Source organism: Peromyscus maniculatus, chromosome 21 (assembly GCF_049852395.1).
Source record: "Peromyscus maniculatus bairdii isolate BWxNUB_F1_BW_parent chromosome 21, HU_Pman_BW_mat_3.1, whole genome shotgun sequence".
NCBI classification, from domain to species: domain Eukaryota; kingdom Metazoa; phylum Chordata; class Mammalia; order Rodentia; family Cricetidae; genus Peromyscus; species Peromyscus maniculatus.
Genome location: NC_134872.1, coordinates 27,376,154 through 27,397,363, shown reverse-complemented (window position 1 = coordinate 27,397,363; position 21,210 = coordinate 27,376,154).

Here is a 21,210-nt window from a genome sequence, read left to right as displayed (position 1 = left end):
GTTTCTGAACTTTGGAGGCCAAATTAGCTGGCTGTCAGGAAAAAGGAAGCCAGGATGACTCTCAGGCCTGTGGCTTGAGCAGCAAGCATCTGCGGCTTAGTGTGATAACCCAGAGTTACTTAAGCCTGGGCCTGGCTCCTTGTTTCTGCATTGAGTGTGAATTTGTATGTGGAAATTAATTAGGACAGCACTTGGTACCAAGTAGGTGCTTAATAAGCACAGACTATTGTTAATATCATTGTTGTTATGAGGAAGAGATGGATGGATGGATGGATGGATGGATGGATGGATGGATGGATGGATGGACGAATGGGTGGGGAAATAGATGTATGGCTAGCTGGATGAATGGATAAGTGGGCAGGTGGATTGATGGGTAGGCAAATAGATGGACAGATAGATGAATTGATGAACCCAGTGAGGAGGACAGTAATCCTACATCAGAAAGTTGAGGAGGCAAATGATAGGATGATGTAATGTTGTGTTTGTGTGGTGTGCATGATGCCTGTGTGTGTGTGTGTGTGTGTGTGTGTGTGTGTGTGTGTGTGTGTGTATGTGTGTGTGTTAGGCCAATGCTGTCTTTCTCAGTTGCTCTCTTCATTTTTTTTGTTTGTTTTCATTTTTGTTGTGTTTTTTGTTTGTTTGTTTCAGACAGGGTTTCTCCTCGTAGCTCTGGCTGTCCTGGAACTCCCTCTGTAGACCATGCTGACTATGCCGTAGATCTGCCCGCCTCTCTCTCCCGAGTGCTCAGGATCAAAGGCATGTGCCACCAAAGTGTTCTGACTGAACTTGGGGCTTGCCAACTCATCTAGGCTGGTCAGACAGCAAACCCAGAGGATCCTCCTGTCTCCACCACCCTAGCTCTGGAACGGCAGGTGCATGCCAGAGACACCAGGCGCTTTTTTTTTTTTTTTTTTTTTTTTTTTGGTTTTCGAGACAGGGTTTCTCTTGTGTAGCTTTGCGCCTTTCCTGGAACTCACTTGGTAGCCCAGGCTGGCCTCGAACTCACAGAGATCCGCCTGCCTCTGCCTCCCAAGTGCTGGGATTAAAGGCGTGCGCCACCACTGCCCGGCCGACACCAGGCTTTTTAAAAATGTGCTTCTAAGGATTCAACTCAGGCCCTCGTGTTTGTGCCTCGTAAGCCCTTTGCCAACTGAGCCATTGCCCCAGAACCTCACAGTGTGTGCCGAGTGCCACCACAGTCTTTCCACCCACAATATCTGGGGTAGCTGGTACCACAGAACAGTTCTGAGCACAGGCTATGCTGGGAACTTGGGGCTCTAGGCCACAGAATGGGAGAAACCACAGAGAAGAGGAGGAGAGTGAAGGGGAGGGATGAGGGTGGGTGGATGGGGATAGAAGCCAGACTGAGCCCAAGGGGTCAGTCAGAAAGCAGGCAATTAAAGGTGACAAAAAGCCGGGGCTAGAAAGATGGCTCAGCAGTTAAGAGCACTGGCTGCTCTTCCAGAGGACCTGAGTTCAAATCCCAGCAACCACACGGAAGCTCACAACGGTCTATACATCCAGTTCCAGGGGATCAAACACCCTCTTCTGGCTTCTGCAGGTACCAGGCATGCACGTGATGCACAGACATACATGCATGGAGGCAATCATTCATACACATAAAACAAAAATGTTTTTGATGGTTTCAGAAGAAAGCATGGGGACTGCTGGGGACAGGGGCTCGAGGTGGCCTTTGGGACTGACCTCTTATGACCGGCTCTGTATTCTTCCTTGCTGACCTGGTCATCAAGCTGGTGCTCTGTGCAATGGCCCAAATGCCAGGCAAAGAGAACTCAGTGCCATCCAGTGAGAACAAATCCATTCCAACAGAAGCCGAGGTTGGGCTCAGCCCAAGCAGGCCCCTATACACACACACACACACACACACACACACACACACACACACACACACACACACTTCTGACACCACTGTCAATCAGACCCTTTGAAAAACAGGGCTGCAGACTGGTGGAGAGCAGGGAAGCCTCGGTGGCCGCAAGTCGGCACCCCACTGCTCCCAAGTCACCAGCTGACTCGGAAAGTTAATGGAAAGGATAGAAGAAGCCTGAAGAACTCAGTGTCATGGACACCATGAAAAGATCAGGCTCCAGAAGGACGACGGAGTGGCTGCCTGCAGCCACAGAACTGCCACTCAAATAATTCACTAGTAGTTGAGGGGCGCGGGCTGTCTGGGGATAGGAATGGGGCACCACGAATAACTGCTGCCACCTGGTGGGTCGGAGGGACATTGCATAGAGATATCTCTAGAGGGGACCTTGGGAGAACAGCGGAGAAAGATTAACTAGGATGAGCCAGGGAGAAGAGCAAAGCCAGGACAGAGAGGAGAAGATGAGTGAAGGGAAGAAGCCTGGTGAGGGTGGGACATGGGAGGAGGGTGAACACGAGCAGGATGGAAGAGGGAAGAGGACAGACAGGAAGAGAGGTACCCCTCCTGGCCATCACCCTCCCTTGGCCCGCCCTCCCCTCCCTCAAGGCTGAAAGTTAAAAATAGGTCTTGTGGTAAAGGAAGACAGAATGGGAACAGTTGTCTAACAGAGGAGGCAATGAGGGGAGCTGGGGTGGGGAGAATCCCCACGGGCCTCGCCAAGGGTGGAAAAAGTGACCGTCGCTAGCCTCATCCACAGGACGAAGCACCCGATGCCACACCAGCCAGCCTTAGAACCCAACAGGGTCTGCTGGAGGACAGAGGGACAATGCCACAGCCCCATGCTGTGCCTAAGCAGACCCCTGCAGCTGGGGGTCAGCCTGGGGTCAGCCACTCTTCCGTGGCACAAGTGAGAAGTAGACCCTGAGCTACACACGTGTCCATGACAGTCGCTGGCCACAGACAAGATGCACAAACCCAAAGGTACCAGCGGTGTCCTTCCAGGGACAGAGAGGACAAGGTAGCAACCCGAGTCACACCTCCCACTCTGCCACGCTACCTTCTGTCAGGGGAAACTGAGGCCCAGGAAGAGAAATCCAGCTGCCCCGGGGAGGACAGAGGCAGACGTGGACCCTGGGAACTGGGGGAGCGTTCTGTTCCCAGCCCCACCCACCCCTGCTGAAGCTTCAGCTCTCACCTGCCCTCCTGCCCACCTCCTGGGCATACCGTGGAAAGAGCTAATTAGAGGCTGTGCTGGCAACGCCGCCGCCGCCAGTAAACAGCGCTGAAGCCAGAGAAGCCCTGCCCAAGCTATGGCTCCCGACAGGGCAGCTCCCCCAGCTGACTTCAAGGCTGCACCACAGTGTGGGTGCTGTTAACGATGCTTTCGTTTACGGGTGGCCTTTCTCTGAGCAGCTCCGAGAGCTGTGTTTAGTTTTCCCCCTTGTTGCTGGGAGGCTGACCACAAGGCACAGAGCGTCATTTATCTCCATGGTTGGAGGAGGCCCAGAGACGTCGGGCTTCACAGCAGATCAGCAACAGAGCTGGAGTTCGTGTCGATAGTGGGGGGTGGGGAAACGGCTTAGAGGGAAGACGGCTCATTCTGCAAGTGTAAGGACCTGAACTGGGATCCCCAGAAGCCAGGGAAATTCTGGGCGTGGTTGTATGATGCTGTAACTCAAGGGAATAGGGTGGAGAGTGATAAAGAAGGTACTTGTTGCCCGCTTCTGACCTCTGAGATTATGTACATACACACTCGCACACACACATACACACATGCACACACACATATCTCATACACACTCACATGCATAAACACAATCTTCTGGAGCCCTGCTCGGGCTACTATCAGCCTCTCTGTGGTCAATCAGGGAAAGTCTCCCCCTTGTGTGTGTACAGGGTTACCTTTTCATATGACTATCTGATCAAGGCAGAGTTAGTCTAAACTCAGAAGTGAACGGATTTACTAAAGGTCACACATTCCTAAACATTTAAATACAACCCGCTCAGCCCATATAGCGTGAATGTATATATTCTCTTGGCTAACCATTAGGTATTGGATAACCAGTTGGTGGTTATCTCTTCCCTAGGAGAGACTATACTACTCCTGCTCTCGATATCCCGTGGTTGCCTGTAGTTCTTCACATAGGGTTGAGGCCCTGTGAGCATCCCCCGCTCCCATGTTAGTGTCTGTCGGCGTCATCCTTGTTCAGGTCATGTTTAGGCAGTCATGCGGACGAAACCTCATGGGCATAGCTTCTCTGACATTTCTAGGAGACACGATCACACAGTGAACTTTGTTTCTCTGGCTCTTTCAGTTGTCTGTCCCCCTCTTCCTCAATGACCCCCCAGCCTTAGCTTCAAGAATCGTGTTGAAACTGGGCCGTGGTGGTGCATGCCTTTAATCCCAGCACTTGGGAGGCAAAGCCAGGCAGATCTCTAGGAGTTCCTGCGAGATCCAGGACACCAAAACTACACAGAGAAAAATCCTGTCTCAGAAAAAAAATAAAAATAAAAAAAAAAATGTGTTAAAGATGTATCACTGTGGCCTGGGCATACAGGCTGGATATAACCTCCTCAGCCTCACTTTGTCATGCCCCTCCCCTCTGAGTGGCAATCTAGAGAGCTCCTTTATGGACAGCTCAAGGAGACTTCTCACATGTGCAGCTGGCTGCCTTGTCTGTGTCTGGAGAACACTGTCCGCTTGGAGTCATTCCCACCCCTGGCCCTGGGGGTCCATTTGTCCTTCTTCCATTATGTTCCCTGAGCCTTGAGAGGAAGGGATATAACTCCACGTAGGGATAGGCGCTCCACAATCTTTTAGTCCCTGCACACCGACCAGTTGTGGGCCCCCCCCCCCCCCGTGTGTGGTGATAGTGTTCCCTAAAATATTGTGCACCCTAATAAACTTATCTGGTGTCAGAGAACAGAACAGCCACTAGATATAGAGGCCAGAAAATGAAGGCATACACGCCTTTAATCCTAGCATTTTGAAGGCATCTGGATCTCTGTGAGTTCAAGGCCACACTGGAAACAGCCAGGCATGGTGACTCATGCCTTTAATCCCAGGAAGTGATGGCAGAAAGCAGAAAGGTATTTAAGGTGTGAGGACCAGGAACTAGAGCCTGGTTAAGCTTTCAGGCTTCTAGCAGCAGTTCAGCTGAGATTCATTCTGGATGAGGACTCAGAGGCCTCCAGTCTTAGGAAACAGGATCAGCTGAGGAACTGGCAAGGTGAGGTAGCTGTGGCTTGTTCCGCTTCTCTGATCTTCCAGCATTCACCCCAATACCTGGCTCAGGTTTGATTTTATTAATAAGAACTTTGAAGATTCGTGCTACACCCATGTTCATGGCCACTTACTGCAAAAAGAAGTTTTCCTGACGAGGGTTGAGAGAATGCCCTAGTCAATGAGTATAATGATGTCATAAGGAGCCAGCTTAAAACTATGTCCATTTAATAGAATAATAGTAGATTCTTGTCTCGGGCCTATGACCTGTCTAGCCACAGGTTCTTGGGCTTAATAATGGTGCTGGACATGGATTCCACCTTGTGGAGCAGCTGTGTTGACATGCACATGACCTGCTCAAGACCAAGCCAAACAAACCAGTGTGGAGGGGAAGGTGGTCCCCAAGTCCCACCCCTCTCTGTGGGGCTGTTGGCAATCGATGGCTGCCGGGGGAGGGAGAGTCAGCTTTCTTTAATGATGTGGCCCCTAAGAGGCTGCCCACACTCCGTCCGGTACATGGTCCAATATCCAAGCATCTACGAGCAGCACTAAGAGGACTCAGTGAGTTCACACACACACACACACACACACACACACACACACACACACACACAATTGGGAAGGAATAATGGGTGGGCAAGGGAGTGATCGTAGGGGAGGGAGTGGGGGTGGACTTGATCAAAAACACATTATATGCGTGACGAGATTCTCCAACAAAGAAAAAAGAAAACCACAGTTGCACCGAACAGCAGTGGGAAAGAAATTGGTGGTTAACAGTGTTAAAATTATAGAATCACGCCGGGCGGTGGTGGCGCACGCCTTTAATCCCAGCACTCGGGAGGCAGAGCCAGGCGGATCTCCGTGAGTTCGAGGCCAGCCTGGGCTACCAAGTGAGCTCCAGGAAAGGCGCAAAGCTACGCAGAGAAACCCTGTCTCGAAAAACCAAAAAAAAAAAAAAAAAAAAAAAAAAAAAAAAAAAAAATTATAGAATCACATTCCATTCTGGCTAATAAAAATATGTTTTTACCGCTTAAGATAAAGAAAGACCCCGCCCTTTGGAAATACTTCTCGGGTCTTCCTCTGGATAGATTCTTCGCTGTCGCTGTGGAGTCCCCACATTCCTAGGGACGCATCCTGCAAATGATGGGGCTCTTTGTAGCTCACCTAGGTCCCAGCATAGAGTCTGGCACTTAGAGACTGTCCTCTGGACGTTGAAAGTTCTCACCTAGGGCTCCCTCCCTCTGCCTTGATTGCAGAGTTGCCGGGAACCTGTATCATTTCCTGAGGGTGCCCTGCCCCCTGTTGGCAGAAGGCAGCATTGCAGGATGCTTGGCCACCCAGCAGGACTCTCCTGTTCTCCGTCCCCCCCCCCCCCCACCATCACCGCAGAATTAAGAGCTGGAAAATATAAACATGAAGACTTTCACCGTGCACCCCCTCCTGACCCCTCCACTCCCATACAGATCCTCCTTTCAGGACCCTCAACTCCACAGTCTTGGTGTTGTTTAAGTTGCTTTCTCTCCCGGGTCACCCACCCCATCTCAGCCTGGCTGCCTCCTATGAACGCTAAAGCATGCGCCAGCCCTGCCTCCCTGCTGGCCACGCTGAGAGCCCATGTCTCTGCTCCAGGATGACCATGTGTCTTCTGTCTCAATACTTGTCACCTGCAGCACTGTGGGGACATCTCCTTCCCAAGACCAAGAGGTCCCTGACAGCGTACTGTCTCTCAGCATGGCCAAGACACATAACTGAATGCGTGTGTCTCGTTCCCACCACTATTGCCAGAAATTCCTTCCGTCCCCTCCCCCCGGAAGACAGCAGGCTCCTTGGAAAGGGAACAGACTTGGCTTCCTCCCTAACGACCTGACCTCTCAAGTTCTCCTTTTCTATCTTCTGTTTTGTTGCTGTTTGGCTTTTTTGAGACAAAGACTCACTCCACAGCCTTGGCCGGCCTGGAACTTGCTATGCAGGCCAGGGTGGTCTCGAACCCCTGTAAATACTCCTGCCTCTGCCTCTCTATTTCTCACAGCCAGACCTGTGCTGTCCCATCTAGTAGCTGTGGCCACTTGTGACCGGTAAGCACTGCGCTATGTAGGATCTGTGACCAAGTGATATTTTCTTTCATTCTAATTTACATTTAAATGCCTATAGGAAGCACCAGGGTGCCCAGCCCCGATTTTATGAAATCTAACTAAAGATCAAGCAATGCTGGTGAAAATTTAGTGTCTAATATACAAAGGGGCATAGGCCTAAGATCCTAACTGTATTCCAGAAACCTAGTATTGGGGGGGGGGGGAGATAACGTGCTTCAATTTTACTCTGATTATATGATAAAGTGATAACACCTGGGATCTGGTGGATAAATACCAGACACTGAATTAAATCTAATTTCGGGTCTGGAAATGTGGTTCCGTTGGTAGAGTGCTTGCCTAGCACACACAAAGCTCTGAGGTTGATCCTCATCATGCTGTAAACCGGCTGCCATGAGGAAGGCCTCTATCCCCAGTACTCAGGGGTGGCAGAAAAGGATCAGAAAAGTTCACGGTCATCCTCAGCTAGATGGTGAGTTTGAGACCTGTCACGACCAGTGAGACCCTTCCCAAAGGGAAATAAAGTAATTTCATATTTCTTTTGCTTTTTTTTTTTTTTGTTTTGTTGGTTTTTTGTTTTGTTTTGTTTTGTTTTGTTTTGTTTTTCGAGACAGGGTTTCTCTGTGTAGCTTTGCGCCTTTCCTGGGACTCACTTGGTAGTCCAGGCTGGCCTCGAACTCACAGAGATCCGCCTGGCTCTGCCTCCCAAGTGCTGGGATTAAAGGCGTGCGCCACCACCGCCCGGCTTTTTTTTTTTTTTTTTTTTTTTTGAGACAGGGTTTCTCTGTATAACAGTCCTGGCTGTCCTGGAACTCACTCTGTAGACCAGGCTGGCCTCGAACTCAGAGATCCTCCTGCCTCAGCTTCCTGAGTGAAGGGATCAATGGCGTGCACCACCATTGCCTGGTTGTTTTGCTCTTTCTAAGTGAAACTACTAGAGAATTGGAATATTCTCTATAGAGCCCTTACCCGTGGCTCCTATTATATTTACACTGAGTGTAGTGGTACCGTAGGAGACAGAGGTTTACCAGCCTCAGTAGCTGGCATCTGGAACTACCCCAATACTGGGTGATGCTTAGCAGCATGTTTAGTTGGTAACCACTGGAGACTGTACTACTTCCATTCCTAGATACGACTATTGAAAATGTCTCTAAACACCACCAGCTGTCTCCTTGAGGAAGCAAGAGCCAACACCACCCCAAAAGAGAACTCTGCAAATCACATCCCTGTGACAGATATTTGTGCTGGGAATGGAAGGAAAGAGTGTAAGGTTGTCTAGGTAACGGACCAGAGGTGGCTAGTTCAGGACTGGCGGGGAAGCAGGCACCAGGCAGGCACCAAACCTCACCTACTGGCTCCATGGAGAAATAGAGCGTGTCCTGGGAGTGGTCTTTGTTGCTGGGCTCAGAGGCTTGCTGTGGACGCCCTCTTTCAGAGCAGGCTGTTCACAGAGCTGCCAATTCTGTGCAGGAGCCTAAGAAGGCGTCAGAGAGGACAACAGAGAGGAAGGCATGAGTCATGGCAGTGACCCCAAATACAGTGAGAGCGAGGACCTCAGCTGGGCTCCTGAGGAGTGAGAACCCCCACATTGGGACTGTACAAATCCCTGGGTTCCGTCTTGGGAAGGAGGTAGTGCAGAGAAGAGCCCCTGGATACAGGTGACACTCCCAGAGGGTTGGAGAGGATTGTGACACTCCAGCATCCCTAGGGTGGAAAACATTTGTATCCAGGGCATCGCGGTGATCGACTCCTAGCACTTATTCCGAGACGTTGTGGAGACCAGAGAAAGGGCTAGACAGAGAGGGGCTGCAGCTCCGGGATGCAGCACAGAGCAGACACAGGCCCGGAATCACTTCATGGAAGTTCAAATGCTTTGCTCCACACAGCAGCCCTTACTGCCTTTCAGGAGGGGACAGGGCCGTGACCTTCAAAGAAGCCACAGTCTTTCTAACCCACCAGCAAACAAAAGATCGAATCAAGTTCATCAGCAGGACTAGAGGGGAGAAAACATATTAAAATCCACACAGCTCCTGTGCACCCTGAAGGCCAATTAGAACTGTAATGGAAAAACATCCCACGTGCCATGGCCAATCCAGATTCAAAAAAAAAAAGAAAGAAAAGAAAAGCAAATAAACAAAAAATGTCCACGTCTTCGTATGGGGACACAATAAAAGCTTACTGAAGGACGTGAAGAAGGCCTGAGTAAATGGAGTGATATATCATACTTGGGGACAGGGAGATGCAATAATATGAAGATGTCAATTCTTCCCAAATTAAATCTATAAATTCAATGCATAGCCAATCAGATCCCTAAGGGGATTTTTATGGAACTTGACAAGCTGACTGGAGAGCTCATCTGAAAGAGTAAACAAGCAGGAACATTTGGAAGAAGAAAAATGGGACGGAACTTGACCTACCAGATATCAAAATGAACTATAAAGCTGGAGAAATTCAAAGACGTTAGAGCTGGCAGATCAAAGGGACGAGACAGAAAATGCGGAGACCAATGCCAGGAAGATGGAGGAAGTCGGTCACAAAAGTCAATGTGTCTTTGTTACTACTTTTCTCAATACTGTGACAAAAATATCAACAAAAATCACCTTAAGGTAGGGGAGGGTCTATTTTGACTCACCGTGTGAGGGGTTACAATCCATCATGGCCAGAACATGAGGCTGAATGGTGTCTACAGTTAGGAATGAGAGAGACATGAATGCTTGTCCTCAGCTCACTTTCTCCGTCTTCCCTTTCTCATTTAGTCAAGGACCCCCGGGTCCTGGGACAGTGCCACCCACACTCAGGATGAGTCTTCCCTCCCTGGGTTAAAGTCCTCTGGAAAGACCATGACAAGCCCAGAAGTGTGTCTCCTAGGTGACTCCAAATCCAGTCAATGACAATGAAAACTAACTAACGGCAGGTGTTCAGGTCAGTGGGGAAAGATGGAACATTCGATGCTGGGGATAATTGCTTATCTGCTGGGATGAGTGAGTGAATGCTTTCACATCTGTGGGTATTGTTATTGTATCTCACACAATGCTCCTAAGTCAATGCCTCCTCCTACGATCTCAACAACACACTAAGGTAATGTGGGGGACCCATAACAGCTTGACCACATACCTGCCATGACAGGCTTACTGGCAGGTACCATCCGGTCCCCAGGAAAAGCCATAAGCTGATCCCACCCAGGGAGGGCCAGCATCTAAGTGGAAATACCGATATTCCAAGCAGTCTGTTCTAACAAGATATCACCAGGTGTCCTTTAGCCCAAGCACACACCCAAGATGCCCCTAGTCAATCAGGGTCCTGAATCCTGGAAATCTCCTCACCCCCAACCTCTATTATGATAAAAACCCCACCCTGCCCTGGCTCAGCACTCTGACCTTACCCCTGCATCAGACACACAGAGGGTCCAAGCTCAAGCTTGAATAAAGGCTCTTTGCTTTTGCATACAGATTCAGACTCCTTGGTGGTCTTTGGGGGACCCCACGATCTGGGCATAACAGCAGCTGTTGTGTAGCTCTAAGTATAATCCTGTATAACAGATTGACACAGCTTTTACCAACTGCTTTAAAAAACAACAAAAACAACAGTTAATATAAAAAAATTAGGAGATCACAGACAAATCCCCTTTAATGTTGAGGTGAAGGAGTCTTCCTCAGCAAGCCATAGATCCAGAAACGTAAAGAACAGCCCGACAGATTAGACTACGCAAAAATTTAATCTTTAGGCTGTCTAAATTGCTAAGCTGAAAAATAAATGAGACTGGGAGAAATTCTTGGATGCAGATTATAAACAAAGGCTTCCTCCCTGCAAGTCTACGAGAAAAGGAGAAGCTTGCAGCAGGAAAGACAGTGGGGTGATCTAGGGGGTTCCAAGAAGTATGTGCACCTAAGCAGGCTGTCACTGGCTCCTGCTGGGGACCTGAGAACTGTGTGCAATACACCAGATGTTTCCTCTTCCTCAATCACTGTCCACCCAGGGACGGGGAGTTCACACCCTCAAACCTGTCTGCCTTTGTTTGAGAGGGGACCTTAACTCCCTGTACCTTAAAGTCTCTAAGGGCTGAGTAGAGAGAATGTCTAAGACAGAAGAGGCAGACTGCCAGGGCCAAGGAAGAAAAGGGAGTGCTATTGTGGAATATTATTTGAACTGGGCAAAGATGTGTTACATTTGTTTATGCAGAGGAATAGTACTTTAACTGTGTAAAGGTGTGTTACATTGGTTTATGTTACATTTGTTTAACAATGTAAGGATGTGTGTGTTTAATGATGTAAAGATGTGTTGCATTTGTTTCACCTTGCCTGCCTAAGGTACCTGATTGGTCTAATAAAAAGCTGACCAGCCAATAGCTAGGGAGGAGAGGGATAAGTGGGGCTGGCGGGCAGAGAATAATAGGAGGAGAAAAGAAAAGGGGGAAGAGAAAGAAGAGATTGAGGAGAAAGAGAGAGGGACACACCTGGGGCCAGCCAGGCAACTGCCAGACAGACAGAAGCAGTGGAACTAAAATATACAAAAGGAAGAAAGGTAAACAGCCCCAAGGCAAAAGGTAGATAAAGAGAAACAGGTTAATTTAATTTAAAAGAGCTAGCCGCTGGCTGGGCAGCAGTGGTGGTGGTGGTGGTGGTGGTGGTGGTGGTGGTGGTGGTGGTGGTGGTGGGTTGGTGGGTTGGTGGGTTGGTGGGTTGGTGGGTGGGTGGGTGGGTGGGTGGGTGGGTGGGTGGGAGGCGGCGGCGGCGCACGCCTTTAATCCCAGCACTCAGGAGGCAGAGGCGGGTGGATCTGTGAGTTCGAGGCCAGCCTGGTCTACAGAGTGAGATCCAGGAAAGGTGCAAAGCTGCACAGAGAAACCCTGTCTCAAAAAACCAAAAAAAAAAAAAAAAAAAAAAGAGCTAACCGGAAATGAGCCTAAGCTAGGCTGAGCATTCCAAACTAATAAGTCCCTGTGTCATGATTGGGGAGCTGGTTGGTGACCCCAAAGAGAAAGCCTGATACAGAGTGAGTGGACCTGAGAAAAGATGTTAGACAAAAAGGTGGGCGGGAATAGGAGGGGTGAGGGGAGGGTGGGGGAGAAGGGAGAGAAGGGGACAGGGAAGGGGTGTGGAGAAGAAGGAAGGAGAGAAATGTTGGGTCTCACACTCAGGACAAATGGCTAACTGAGGTGCCTATTGGACGTATCAAAGTGGATGCTGGCCGCCAGTCTCTCTCAGAATGGCCAATACCTGGTACAGAGTCCTGGTTCCCCTCACACGGCACGACTCACCCTGTCCCCTAGCCTCAACCTCTCCAGCTCTGAGCTTCACTCCTCCCCTCCCCCCAGATGCTCTTCCCTAGAAAGCCCAGCCATTTTGGACCTTGGCCTCTTGGTGCTCATGGTCTCCTGGATCACATCTGGTTCCTCTGCTTCCTCTCCCCGCCCCAATGGACCAGTTCAGGCTGGATCTTCAGGCTGTGCTCTTCCTCATATTTACAATAAGCCCCTTCCACCATACCTAGGAGCAATCATGTCCTCATTTTTTTCTTTTTTAACTTGAGAGGAAGGTAGGGGAGGGGAATGGGAGAAGATCGAGATCTGGGGAGAGAGTGAAATCAGAGCCTAGCCCTTCCTCCAGTGGCGCATCCAAGGACCAGTTTCTTTTTCTCTTTCCAATCCCCCCTTCTCCACGTTTTTCAATGGAGATGTTGGGAAACATTTATCTGGGTTTCAAAGGGCATATCTATGTGACACGGAATCCCTGTTGTATCTCTGTAAGTCATTGCTAGATGTCCTGGTCATAGGAGTGTCTTCTGGAGTGTTTCCACTTGTGAGAGGCCCCAGCTGCTGGCAGAGGAGGAACAGTCAGGGGAACAGAGCCAGCATCCCGGGAAGTCCTCCACACACAAGAGATGCAATGCTTGTGAGCAAAAATTTCCAATACTTTGTTTTTGAGACAAGGTCTCACTATGTGGCCTAGGCTAACCTTGAACTCAAAATCCTCCTTCCTTAGTCTCTAGAGGCCTGGAATTACAGATGTGTGCCAGGATTATAGATGTGTATAACCATGCTTGGCTCATTTTCTGTTTTATTTTTATTTGTATCATTTGGTTTTTGTTTGTTTTTGCAGGACTAGGGAAAGAATCAAATGCCTCACACATGTCAGATCTGAGCTGCTGTCTACCCTGAATTATCAATTGTGTGTGTGTGTGTGTGTGTGTGTGTGTGTGTGTGTGTGTGTGGTGTATACACAAGTTTGGATTTGTGGGTACATGTATATACATGTGCATGTGAAGGCCAGAGGTTGATATTGAGTGTCTTATTTGATTATTCCCCACCATTTTTTTTTTATGTACATTGCACTGGTATGAGGACTTCAGATCCCCTGGAACTGGAGTTACAGACAGCCGTGAGCTACCATGTGGGTGCTGGGAATTGAACCTGGGTCCTCTGGAAGAGCAGCCAATGCTCTCAACTACTGAGCCATCTCTCCAGCCTCCCGCCCCCCCCACACACACCTTATTCATTTGAGACAGGGTCTCTCACTGAACCCAGAACTCACTCATTCAAGCTAGGCTGGCTGGCCCGCCTCCGCCTTCCCTACACTGGGATCACCGGCTGGTGCTGCCATGCCTGGTTTCTTCACACAGGTGCTGGGGATTTGAACTCACACAGGTGCTGGGGATTTGAATTCAGGCCCCCAGGCTTGCACAGCAAGCATTTTACCCACTGAGCCACCTCCCCAGCTCCCGGGTTAAGATTTCTGGCTGGGCTTTTGTTTATGACATTCTGGAACAGAGAGCTGTAGTCAATGGTGCTGGCAGAAGTGAAGCCCCAAATATCCTTTCCCAGGACTCTGGAGAGAGGAGGATGTGTAAAAATGTTTCATTGTTTCCAGATATAAGAAAGGTTGGTTTTGTTTTGTTTTTCTTACTCATTTGGGGCTCTCTTTAGCTTACAACAATTTGGTAAAGAAGGCCTTTTAAGCAAAATTGAAAGATAATTTTCCTCATACTGGATCCATTGTCCTTTCAAATCTTAAAACTATTATTGAAGATTGTTACTTTATAGTGATACACTTATTTCCTTAGATTCGGTGAGAATCTATTTCTCTTGTGGTGGAATGCTCACTTGATGGGCAGGCATGAGCACCTAGGCTGAATCTCCAACACTGCCCCCTTCCCAAACCCTATGGCAAACATTAAAATAAAGACAGCCTCTAAAGAAAAGAAACACAGCTCTTAGCTGGGCGGTGGTGGCGCACGTCTTTAATCCCAGCACTCGGGAGGCAGAGCCAGTCGGATCTCTGTGAGTTCGAGGCCAGCCTGGGCTACCAAGTAAGCTCCAGGAAAGGCGCAAAGCTACACAGAGAAACCCTGTCTCAAAAAACCAAAAAAAAAAAAAGAAAGAAAGAAAGAAAGAAAAAAGAAAAAGAAACACAGCTCTTGCTCCAGAAGCAGTAAGCATTTATCCTAAGCCAAATACAAGCAACCATAACTTCAGGTACCTGGATGATATTCCCCTCCACACACAGACACACACACAGAACCTATCAGAATTTCACTTTTTGTCATGGGCAGCCCCCAAGCACAGTGGGTGAGAAGTCACTGTTGCATTCAAAATGGCAATAATAAAAAGCAAGGTAGCACACATCTGGAATCCCAGCTCTAGGGAGGTAGGAAGAACATCAAAAGGTCAAGGTCATCCTCAGCCACACAGTGAATTTGAATCCAACCAGGACTACAAGAGACCTTGTCTCAAAACCAGAAAAAATAGCCAAGCAGTGGTGGCGCACTCCTTTAGTCCCAGCACTGGGGAGACAGAGGCAGGCGGATCTCTGTGAGTTCAAGGCCAGTCTACTCTACAGAGTGAGTTCCAGGACAGCCAGGGCTACACAGAGAAAACCTGTCTCAATAAACAAACGAACGAACAAATGAACAATGATCACAACCATAATGTCCCTCTGCTAACATGGAAAGATACTTGTCCAGCTCCTCTTTAGAAAATGCTGCCAGGTGATGGTAGTGCACACCTTTAATCTCAGCACTCGGGAGGCAGAGGCAGGCAGATCTCTGTGAGTTTGAAGCCAGTCTGGTCTACAGAGCGAGATCCAGGACAGGCATCAAAACAACACAGAGAAACCCTGTCTTTGGGGTGGGGTGGGGGGAGAAAATGCTAATGCATGGTTCATAGCTCATTACTGTCATCCCACCACTTGGGAGGGAGAGGCAACAGGTTCACAAGGTGCACCACACGGCAAAACACTGTCTCCCAAGACAAAAAACCAAAAATGCTAAATGGAAAACACATCATATGAAGATGGCCACTGACATAGGTACATGAAAGTGAGCCACTACTAGACGAAGATCAGACGACGATGAACCACCATGTCCCTATGGGCTGACAAGATGGTTACAGGTTCTTGCCTCCAACCTGACGAGTGGGCTAAGTTCAATCCCTGGGTCCCACATGGCCAAAGGAAGAGAATCCACTCCAGAAAGCTGCCCTCTAGCTGACCATCCTTCCCTTCCTTCCTTCCCCCCTCAGTAAACAAATGTAGCCTAAAAGAAATCATGGCTGAAGTTAGTGTACAGATGGCAGAGTGGCAGAAACTGTTTGCAAGACGGGAAGCTGATAAGCGGAGCCGCCTACCTCGGGACTCCCGCAGAGCCAACTGAAAAGAGAAATATAAATCGAAAAGATCGGCAAAAAGGATATGAAAAAGCCACTCACAGACAGCGCACCGCGAATGCTGATAAGCCTGCGAAATCCTCACTGCCCTCCGCGACCAGAGCAACTCAGTCTTAGCTGCCAGCTCCCCAGCCCCCACAAACAAAACAAAACAGTCTGACGCTGCCAAGGGTGAGATGTGTGAGGAACCCTCACATGGCACAAGTGAGAACAGCTGTTGCTGTCCCCATTCTGGGAACATCTGGAAGGTTCGGAGAGGCACACCTGTGAGGGGAAGTGCTGGCCTTGCAGGTTGTGTTTGTAGGAATCTTCCCGAGGGCTTGCCAGCTGCTGAGGAGGCAAATGCAGCCTTGTCCTGGGGTTTTTGAGGGAACATCTGCGCGCATGATGTTGGGGTGATCATGGTGTGGTAGTGGTAAGGAGCCGGAGACCACCGGAGTGGTCATCACCGGTAGGATAAGAAACCAGAGTGGACACTTTCATCACAGAATCCAGAGCAGCCGTTAGAATCTTTGCCACTATAGATTTAAGTGTGCTTGAGGCATCATGGATAGGACAAAAAACATCTGACTTAAATGTTATGTTTTATACAAAACAATGTGTAATGTAATACTCTTGTGATATATGTGTAATATAGTACGTAAGCTAAAATAGATGTATATGAAGCAACCCGAGTTTTGCAAAAAACAAATATGGGCAGAATTTCCATTGGCACATCAGCTGCATTGGGGAGAAGGGGAGAAGAGGAGGCATGCAGGAAGAAAGGCCAATAGAAAACAATGCTTTACGTGTTAGGAGACTCAGGTACCAGACTTTATTAGAAAGTTGTCGTGGTCAAGACAGTGGTGTGGGTGTCTCCAAGGAAGGTAGCACAATGAGCACCCAGAATCAACCCATATATATACACAGTCAATTGTTTTTCTAACAATAGTCCAGACAGTGCAGTTAAAAAAAAGGGGGGGGGGACTGGGCTTATTGAGATAGCTCATAAGGTGAAGGTACTTGCTGTTAAAACTTGATGACCTGAGTTCAACCCTTGGGCCCCACATGATAGAAAGAGAGGACTGACTCCTGCACGCTGTTTTCTGATTTTATACATCCATGTGGCACACATGTGCCCACATGAATACACACACACACACACACACACACACACACACACACACACGCAAATATGATCATGCAAATAAATGTAGGGTTTTGGGTTTTTTTTTTTGTTTGTTTGTTTTTTTGGTTTTTCGAGACAGGGTTTCTCTGTGTAGCTTTGCGCCTTTCCTAGAACTCACTTGTTAGACCAGGCTGGCCTCAAACTCACAGAGATCCGCCTGGCTCTGCCTCCCGAGTGCTGGGATTAAAGGCGTGCGCCACCACTGCCCGGCTGGATTTTTTGTTTTTTAATAAAGTTTCCTATTATACCAACCACAGGCTTCTTACCAGAGGGAAAAAGGTGCTGTAGGGAGAACAAGATTATCCACAGTTCACTGAGACCTGTGTCTCCCAGTCTTTTATAGGTTGCCTGGGATGGGTCTGACTGCAGCAAAGGCCCCAGCTGCAGCCCTGATTGCAGATCTGACCCCAGCTGCAGCCCTGATTGCAGATCTGGCCCCAGCTGCAGCCCCGATTGCAGATCTGGCCCCAGCTGCAGCCCCGATTGCAGTGGCCTTTGCACCTGGAGTGGCATTCCCTCAGAGTGACCAGGAAGCAGTCAACGCAGCTGGTCTGCTCTGCTGACCGTGGAGCCAGTTGCCAAGGAACGGGTTGCGTGGTTGACAGCCCCGTCTCCCCACCCCAGCTCTAGGCAGTCAGGCACAAAGGGCAGGTCTGTGGCTGTCGATCAAGAGGGGTGGCTAGTTCCCAATAGCTTAGTTGGTTTAAAGGCAGTAAAGGAAAGAGGCATCACAGGAAAATCCACTGAAGGGCACACACGATAAAGACACGACACGGAATTAACATTCTCAACAGCACTTAACGGTGCTTAACCGCTAGCCCAATATTCGTAGGAAGAATCGGGCCTTCGGGGACTGGCTCAGCAGTTAAGAGCACTTACTGCTCTTCCGGAGAAGCTGGGCTCAATGCCCAGAACTCACACCGGGTATCACAACTGCCTCCAGTTCTATGGGAGCCCGCCTCTGTGGGTACCTGAACTCATGTGCACACCAATACATACAGACACAAATAATGAACGTGAAGAGGCGTATTTTTTAAACTGTGGGCTTTAGGAAGAGCTTTATCCTTCTGATTTGTCGTCTCATTACTAAGATTTATTATCTATTTATTTATTTAGAGTCTCTGTAGTCCTGGCTGGACCTAGAACTCACTATGTAGACCAGGCTGGCCTTGAACTCACAGAGATCTGTTGTTGGTTGTTCTATTACTCTTTACTCTTTTGGCTCTTTGTTCTTTAGGGGGCCCGCCACCCAGCTCCCAAATAAATCACATGGAGGCTTATTCTTTCTTATAAATGCCCGACCTTATCTCAGCTTGTTTTAGCCCGTTTTTCTTAACTTTAAATTAACCCATCTAGGGCTGGAGAGATGGCTCAGAGGTTAAGAGCACTGCTTGCTCTTCCAAAGGTCCTGAGTTCAATTCCCAGCAACCACATGGTGGCTCACAACCATCTGTAATGAGATCTGGTGCCTTCTTCTGGCCTGTGGGGATATGTATAGACAGAACAATGTATACATAATAAATAAATAAATCTAAAAAAAAAAAAAAAAAATTAACCCATCTACTTTCGCCCCTGGACTTTTTACATTTCTCTTAGTTCTGAATATCTTACTTTCACTCTTACTCCGTGGCTGGGTGGCTGGGTGGCTGGGTGGCTGGGTGGCTGGGTGGCTGGGTGGCTGGGTGGCTAGCCTCTTGCGTCCTCCTCTTCTTGTTCTTGTTCCTTGATCTTTTTCTCTCTTTTTTCTCCTATTTATTCTGCCTGCCGGCCCCGCCTAGCCTTTCTCCTGCCTTGCTATTGGCCATCCAGTTCATTAGACCACCAGGTGTTTTAGACAGGCACTGTAACACAGCTTCACAGAGTTAAACAAATGTAACATAAAAGAAGGCAATACATCTTTGCATCATTAAACAAATGTTCCACAGCAGAAACAAATGTGACACATCTTAAAATAATAGTCTACAACAGAGACCTACCTGCCTCTGCCTCCCAAGTGCTGGGATTAAAAACATGTGGCACTGTGATGGTATTTTGTTTGTGTTCTGACAAATAAAGCTTGCCTGGAGATAAGAGTGTGGAGCTAGCCACTAGTTAGCCATAGAGGCCAGGCAGTGGTGGCACACACCTTTAATCCCAGCACTTGGGAGGCACACATGCCTTTAATCCCAGCACTAGGGAGGAGGAAACAGGAAGTGGTATGGCTGGGCAGAGAAAGGAATATGAGACGGGCAGAGACAGGAGCTCGGCCCCCTTTCAGGCTGAGGAGTTGGAGAGGGAAGAGGTGGCTGTGGCTGCTCCTTTGTCTCTCTGATCTTTCAGCATTTACCCCGGTATCTGGCTCCAGATTTTTATTACTAAGACCAATTGGGATTCACTCTACATGCCACCATGCTCAGCTCCCTAGGATTTCCTAAACATGTGCCTGTCACACAACCCAGGTATTTTTCCACACCTACATATTGACTCCCCCCAAAATGAAAGCATATGTTCATGCTAAGCCTTGCATATAACCACTCCTAATCACTTTATTTGTACTAGCCCTGTCAACACACACACACACACACACACACACACACACACACACACACACACCTCACCCCCAAAAGGATAGAGTCTATTCTGGAACCAAATGTGAGTGATGGAGGCCCAGGAACATTCACTTAGATTACCCCGAATTCCATGTTCCAACATGGTTAACAGTTTCATGATATTTTTCTAATAACAGAACAAAGAAAATTTTAAAAATCAAGACATTTTTTCAAACATGTTTGTGGAAGCATCAGGTAGATGAGTTCCAGAACAGTGGGTAACCTCAGCTATAGGCCTTACATGCCATCTGGCAGCCATTTTTAGCCATTGGCTTGGTGGAAGCCAGTGGTCTGTCTGTATGCTTCAAAGGATTTACCTACCAGTCACCAGCATGCTAAGTCACATACAGAGGGAAACAGGTGGTTGTTAAGGGAGCTGAAGACGCCCCAAGATGATCAGGTTCTGGACCTACAGCATTCCCAACTCTCCTGAACCACTGATGCTCCCAACAGCTCTCAACCCGTGGGTTATGACCCCCATAGGGGTCACGCATCAGATATTTAAATTGCAATGCGTAACAGTAGCAAAATTACAGTTAAGAAGTAGCAACAGAAATAATTTTATGGTTGGGGGTTGTGGTGGTTTGAAAGAAAACGGCCCCCAAAGAGTGGCACTATTAGGAGATATAGCTTTGGTGGAGTAGGTGTGGCCTTGTTGAAGGAAGTGTGTCACTACGGGGGTGGGCTTTGGGGTCTCCTATGCTCAAGCTACTTCTAGTGAAACAGACCACTTCCTGTTGCCTGCAAGTCAAGATGTAGGACCCTTGGCTCCTTCTCCAGCACCACATCTGCCTACATTCCACCATGTCCCCATGATGATAATGGACTAAACCTCTGAAAATGTAAGCCACCTCAATTAAATATTTTTCCTTTATAAGACTTGCCATGGTCATGGTGTTTCTTCACAGCAATAGAAACCTTAACTAAGACAGGCATCACCACAACACGAGGAACTGGATTAAAGGGTCCCAGCATTGGAAGGCTGAGAACCACTGCATCAGCTAACCAACCTTGTAGAAGGCTCAGCGGAAGGGGTAGTCCTTTTCAGCAACTTTGATTCACAGTCCAATCAGTGAGTTCAGAGGGTTGCCAGTCTGGCTTGGGAGGTTCTAGAAGACTCTAAGAGAAGGGGAAGCCCCCCTCCCAACAACTCACCTATATCCACCACCCCTTCCAGAGCTAAGGAAACAATAATTTTACTTAGCCATGAAAACAAAGAACTATTGGCACATGGAACATGGATGGACCTCCAAACAAAAAAGGAGAGTATATATTATATGGTTTTGTGTACAGGATTGTCTAGAAAATGCAAACTACTCTGCAGCAACTGGAAAGGGTTGGCTTAGGAGGAGCCCTGGAAGGAGAGAGGGTACCAGGAGGCACCGGAAACTCCAGAGCCGATGCTCATGATCTTGATTGTGCCAATGGTTTCCTAAAAGAAGCATGCGTCTCACCCCGTTACTGGAGTTGTTAGGGTCAGAGCCTGGGCCCTGGCACCCCTAAGGAACGAGGCTTGGCCACCTGTTCTCTATATGTCAACTAAAGAGACAAGTCATCGCAGAGGGGCTGGAGAGATGGTTGGCACAGAGGTTCA